This window comes from Piliocolobus tephrosceles, chromosome 2 (genome assembly GCF_002776525.5).
Source record: "Piliocolobus tephrosceles isolate RC106 chromosome 2, ASM277652v3, whole genome shotgun sequence".
Taxonomy (NCBI): domain Eukaryota; kingdom Metazoa; phylum Chordata; class Mammalia; order Primates; family Cercopithecidae; genus Piliocolobus; species Piliocolobus tephrosceles.
Window position 1 is genome coordinate 35358438 of NC_045435.1, and position 6444 is coordinate 35364881.

The following is a 6444-nucleotide window of genomic DNA, read 5'->3' on the forward strand; positions in this document are numbered from 1 at the left end:
GGGCTTGATGTTATCCCACGCACATGATCCTGATGCCTTGGGGCTCCGTGGGGCAACCCCAGAAGAAAGACTGATTATTTTGCTACTCTTTTGACTCCTGCAGAGTTCCTAGGAGTTTACATTTTACACATGCATTGCCCCACCTTCCTTAGGCCTTGGTATTCATTATCCCAATTACAACTCCTTTAGGAGGCTTCTGAATGATCACTGGCCAGATTCTAAAGGGGCAGTGGTTCCCTGGGCAGGGTAAGCAATGGGATAAAAATGATGACAGCCATTTACATGTACAAGTCATTTAAACCCAAAGATTAAGCTCCTAATGGCCCAACCTACAAGCATTTGAGTAATAAAAAAAAAAAAAAAAAAAAAAAGATGGCACTGTATTTTAACCCATAGGATAAAGTGAATATCACTAGTCTATACTGATAAAAATGATCAAACAAATAAATGAATAGCAGAGAAGGGGCGGCTCTTTTCTTACAGTAAATTAAAACTAGTAAGAAAGTGAGAGATGGAAAAAAATCACCCTCAGCAAACACCACTTAATAACTGTTGCAGACAAGGTTCACCAATGGATGCTAAACTAATAGGCAAAAATCTGAGGATAAACAGTATAGTCTCCAAGTATGTCCCCCAAGGTAATTCTTAACTACAAAGGGAAAGACAGTAACTTTGTAGTGGAGAAACCCAATCGCTCACCACAAGTTCATTCCACAATATACCTAACTGGTACTCTTTGAAAGAATCAAAATCATGAAAGACAAGGAAAAACTGAGGAACTATTTCAGATTGGAGGAGACTAAGGAGAAAGAAAAACTAAATAACATGCAGGATCCTTGATAAAATAGAGTGGGAAGAAAAAAAAAACAGACATTAGTAGGAAAATTGATGAACTTTAAATAAAGTTTATAGTTTAGTTAATAGTATTGATCAATGTAGTATGGTTATGTAATGGGTTAATATTAGGGGAAGCTAGGTGAACTCTCGGTACCATTTTTACAACTTTTCTGTAAGTCTAAAGTTAACTAAAAATAAAGAGTCAGAGACTAGGTATAACCCAAGTCAACAAATGCTAGTAAATTAACTTACTTCTCAAGGAGAATCACTGTTTTTGTATTTCTAGTGCCTCAAACCAACCTGACACACAGCAGGTACTCAATTTAGTAACAAATGATGGACTAGGATATACTAGTTGAAATACCTAAGGACACATCATAATTCCAGGCTACTGCTAAAAGGAATGAAACATAAAGAAGGTGGGAAATAAAGATTAATCAAGTGAGTGCAAAATTCCATCTAAGGAGGATTTTAAAAACTAAAAAGGCTCACCCCGATACTAGCTCCCTTCAGTTCACTAATATCAACACTTTTCTAAGGGTAGGGTCCTCACCTTTAATAAATGGCACTTTTGGTCATGCCCACTGCCTTCCGCTCCTCTGCCTCTAAAAGTGCTACTTCTCCTTGCCTTGGGGAGGAAGTGTTGCATGGCCTGCCTCTTCCTTCATGAAGCCACAAAGTGCCACTGTGTGAGTTCCATGGCACACTGGAACACAGTGTACCCGCCTCTGAGCAAGAGCCGTGGAAATCCACACTTGAAGCCAGGTGGTCCTGCAACACCCAAACGACCAAAGTTATTTTATGTAGTATATGTTATGCAGCATAATACAGAATTCACCAGAATTTCTGATGGGAAGTTTCAATAGAAGTTCATTGTGTACTTGTATGTTACTTTCAGCTGCTCCTAAGAAATCAACAGTGGAGTCACTAGGAGTTTACTTTCTGTAGTCATTAGGGGCACCTCACCCTAAACCTTCTTAAAAAGGTTTAAAAAGCTCTGAGATCATGGGTATAACAGGGCTCTGAAGTCACAAAGAGCTGAGTTCAAATTCTTGTTATCAGATGCATGAATGGCTTTTGACAAGTAACCTAAATGTTTTGAGTCTGTTTGGCCATTTATTTAAAAAGCATTTCTCCACATCTGGTTCCAAGAGTGCCTTTATCAAATACATAAGGGAATGTGTTAAAACTGCAGATTCCTGGGCCCCACTCCAAAGCCAACAGTCAGAACAACAGCCTCTGGGACTCAGAAAAATGAAATTTTAACAAGCTCCCCAAACGATTCTTATCTGCATTAAGGTTTGAGAACCACCAATATAAGAGAATGGACCTGGAATGCAATAGATCTTTCAGATATGTTAATTTTCTCTCTGGTTAGGAAGAGCAGTAAGAAGATATGTCAAAATGAGATTTTAAAAATGCATTTGAAAGGTTTTTGGTTCCATCATTTAGAAACATATTCTAAGAAAACAATCAGAGAGGTATACCACGATATTCAAACCAACATTGCTAAAATAACCAAAAATTGAAGCGTCTAAATATTAATAGCAATCTGATTTAATTAATTATAATACATCCATATGATGGCATATATGCTTCCATTAAAATGTTTACAATAACTACATGGAAAAGTGCTCATAATAGCTAAGTAGAAAAAAGATATAAAGATGTATATAAAATATAGGCTGGGTGTGATGACTCATGTCTGTAATCCCAGCACTTTGGAAGGCAGAGGTGGATCACTTGAGGCCAGGAGTTTGAGACCAACCTGGCCAACATGTTGAAATCCCTTCTCTACTAAAAGTACAAAAATTAGCTGGGCATGGTGGCGCATGCCTGTAGTTCCAGCAACTTGGGAGGCTGAGGAAGGAGGATCACCTGAACTGGGGACACGGAGGTTGCAGTGAGCCAAGATCATGCCACTGCACTCCAGCCTGGGCATCAGAGCGAGAACCTGTCTCTAAAGGAAGAAGTATATAAAATATAATACCAATTATACAATACATGTGTGTGTGCATACCTTTTACATACAAAATGACAGAGTCACTGGTGGTCATCTCTTAATTATAGGATTAGGGAAAAACTTTTATTTCTTCTGTATCTTCTAATTTTTCTAAAATGGAGTTTTCATCAACAGAAACAATGCTGTTTTCTGATAAAATGACTACATAGTTTTCCTTTAAAATACAGTAGTCCTTGGTTTCACTTTCTGCGGTTTCAGTTAACCGCGATAAAATACAGTAAGATATTTTGAGAAACAGATGACATTCATATAACTTTTATCACAGCATATTGTAATAACTGTTCTATTATTAGATATTATTCATCTCTTACTGTGCCTAACTTATAAGTTATGCTTTATTATAGATATGTACATATATAGAGAAAAAAACAGTGTATATAAGGTTAGGCACTATCTATGGTTTCAGGCATCCACTGTCAGCTTTGCAACATATCCCTCAAGAATAAGGGGGACGACTGTACATTAAAATTTAAAGATAACATCACAGACAGGAATTAATAACTTTTAGTTACATAAGTTTGACAATTCATTCATATAACCTTTAAGAAACCCTGTTCTAAATAGGCCAAAAAGCCCCAATCTCAAAGAAAAACTTTAGAGGCTGTTAGTTATCTTCAGTGCCAGAGAACGCTGTGGTCTCTGTTTGAAATGCCTATTCCCAGGCTCCAGCCCCAGGGATTTTTATTTCAAAGGCCTGAAGTGGGATCAAGAAATTGATATTTTTGCCTGGGTCCATGGCTCACACCTGTAATCCCAGCACTTTGGGAGGCCGAGGCAAATGAATCACTTGGGGTCAGGAGTTCCAGACCAGCCTGGCCATCATGGTGAAACCCCGCCTGCTAAAAACACAAAAATTAACTGGGAGTAGTGGCCTGGGCCTGTAGTCCCAGCTACTTGGGAGGCTGAGGTGGGAGAACTGCTTGAACCTGGGAGGTGTAGGTTGCAGTGAGCTGAAATCATGCCACTGTACTCCAGCCTGGGCCACAGAGCCAGACTCCGTCTCAAAAAAAAAAAAATGTATATTTTTAACAAGAACCTAGGTAACTCTGACACATGCAGCCAGGTTTTAGAAACCACTGTTCATTGATGGCTTAAAACAAAGAATAGAAAACCATCACTGACTTGCTTTGGATGTTTCCACTGAATAAAAAACATCTTCAAAGAGAAGGTTAGTTCCCAAAACATGTGCAAGCATTTCTGGAAAAGGCAGGTATTACTATTAGCTTAGCTTAAAGTAGATACTAAATACTTATTATATTAAGTGGCATATAAACTATAATCACAGAGCTGATTTTATTGCCCTCTCTATCCACTTCCCCTTAGATTATGTAGTCAGTTCAATTCAGGTCAGTACTTCTTCACAATGTATGTTTTCAATCCGATCAAAGCTATAGGTAGACGAAAGTTATTGCAGTTTCATGGGGTTTACAATTTCCATAAAGAACAAACCTGCTCTAGAAGACAAAATTCCAAAAACTTCTGAACTATATCCAATCAAGCATTATCTCCTCCTCCAAGAGAGACCTTCCAGCACTCCCCACCTGGGTCTCAGGAATAGCTTTCTGCATCCTCTTCTGTATCCCAATTTCTCAATCTAGACCCTGAATCCTATTCATCCTGATCTCTCCTTGATTTTCTAGGATCTTCAAGGTGTTATTTTCCTTTCTTTAAAGTTTAAAAAAATAAAAAAATAAAAAAATAAAAAAAAAATAAAAAAAAGCCACGACTCTCCTCCACGTTCAAATTGCCATCTTCTCATTCCTCCTCTTCATCACCAAACAGCTGAGGAGGTCTACCAGTGCCCTCATCACCTCCACGTCCCCATCCCTCACCCACTCTGGAACACTTTGCAACAGGATGCACACCCACCCTCTGTTGATAACTACTCTCAGGCTACCAACCCACAGGCCTCTTCTCGGTCCAGAGCCCCTGGACTTGTCTGGTTTTTTTCAAACCAAGAGTTTACAGCCCTTATCTAACGGAAGACAGAACATCAAGAAATACAGATCAACAGACACTGGATGGCTGTCTCCGAAGTCCTTTATAATCCAGGTGACCAAGCCCTTCGGAGAAAGGTCAAAGGTTGCCGGCCCCTCGCAGGACTGGGGCTGGGCTCAGCTGATCAGTTTCCCCGTTGAAACGCTGGAGAAAGAGGGTTTCCAGGAAGAAGGGGCTTTTTCAGGTTGATGCACCCGGCGGAGAGGTGCTGGGGGCGACCCCGGAATCGTGCCCTGGGTTATGAGTGAGCCCTGGATCTTTTCCTACCTGGCAGCAAGCACCTCGCCTGGCTCCCGGCCCGCAGCAGAGGCAGGGCCGTGCGGGATGCCAGCACCTGAGCCGGTGCCTCCCGCCAGGCTCGGCCTCTGCAGGCCCCCGGCCCGGCCCACCGCTCCAGCTGAGGAGGGACGGCCCACGGAGGCCGCGCCATCCCCACGGCCGCCCAGCCCCAGCCCCGGGACCGACCCCGGCCGTCGCCCGGCCACCCTCGCACGGCGCCCGTGTCCAGGGAACTGCATTTCCCGAGCTCCGGCGGAGCCAGGGCTGCGTGTACTCACCCCAGACGCGGCGGCGGCGAGCTAGTACTGCCCAGGGAAACGAGAGGCCGCGGAAAGCGGCTCGGGGACCGCCCCGGCCGCCCGGGAGGCGGCTCCTGACTACGAGCTCCGCCTCCCGCCCGGCCTTGGCCCCAGGGGCGGGTCCGCCCGGCTCTGCACGCGCCTGGCGCTCCACCCCTGCCAAATCGACTACACCAGGGGCTGGAAGGAGCACCGGCAGGGAAACGGAGTGTTGACGCCTCGGCCTCTGGATGGCTTTAAAACCCTGTGCCAGTAGTAGACCAGGTGCTGGGCGCTTCCCAAATTACATCCCTTTAAATACTCACAAAGCAGTAGGAAAGAGATAGGGACCCTTCCATTTTACAGAGTAGGAAACGGAGGCTTTAGAGAGGCTAATAAACTTGCTTTAATCACCCCGCGAGATTTCAGCCCTCTCAACTGCAAAAGTAATAATAATATTGTTCCCATGTTGCAGGTCTACTTAGAATATTAAATGAATAATTTTTTTTAAAATCCTTATTTCTTCAAAGGTATTATTACAGAAGGCCAAGACAATTACATGTATACTAAGGATTTGAGTGAAAAATTATGGTAGGCTTTGTGTAGGCAGTCGGGATAGCTAGATTCTCCAAGACAGCCTCCCACTGCACTCACGGGAAAGTAGTAGATTCTCCAAGAACCACCCATCCACTCCACCCAAAAAGGAACAAACCATAGCTAGAGCCAGTGCTGGGCTCATGAAGTTCATAGCAGGAAATCTGAGGCTATACTGAGGCCACATAGGCCCAATGTAGAACCTTGGAAGCTGGAAAAGAGGGCCACCTAGTGGCAGTTGAGCATAGGTCAGTGAAATAGGTCAGCACTGCTCCTGAAGAAGGTCCAGTGTGAAACTTACTTTTTTGTTTGTGTTCCCTTTGTAACATGCTGTAAGGTTGTATAACCACATTTAGTGAAAAAGGACATTACTGAATTTAATCTAGTGACATTATACAATAAGTTACTTGTACCCACATAGATAGTCCCCAAGTC

The 6444-nt window shown here is 42.9% G+C and overlaps 1 protein-coding gene across 3 annotated transcripts in view; it reads right to left on the minus strand.

Moving 5' to 3' along the window:
- B4GALT4 (beta-1,4-galactosyltransferase 4) overlaps positions 1-5535 on the minus strand; it is a 29850-nt gene extending 24315 nt beyond the window's left edge. For 2 of the 3 annotated variants that reach the window (XR_002731941.2, XM_023213885.1), the window contains exons 1-2: positions 5416-5535; positions 1391-1608 (exon numbers count right to left, since the gene is read on the minus strand). The gene's annotated coding sequence lies outside the window, so the exon portion shown is untranslated. The remainder of the gene's footprint in view (positions 1-1390; positions 1609-5415) is intronic. The other variant, XM_023213895.1, reaches the window with a different exon arrangement.
- Between the last annotated feature and the right edge of the window lie 909 nt (positions 5536-6444).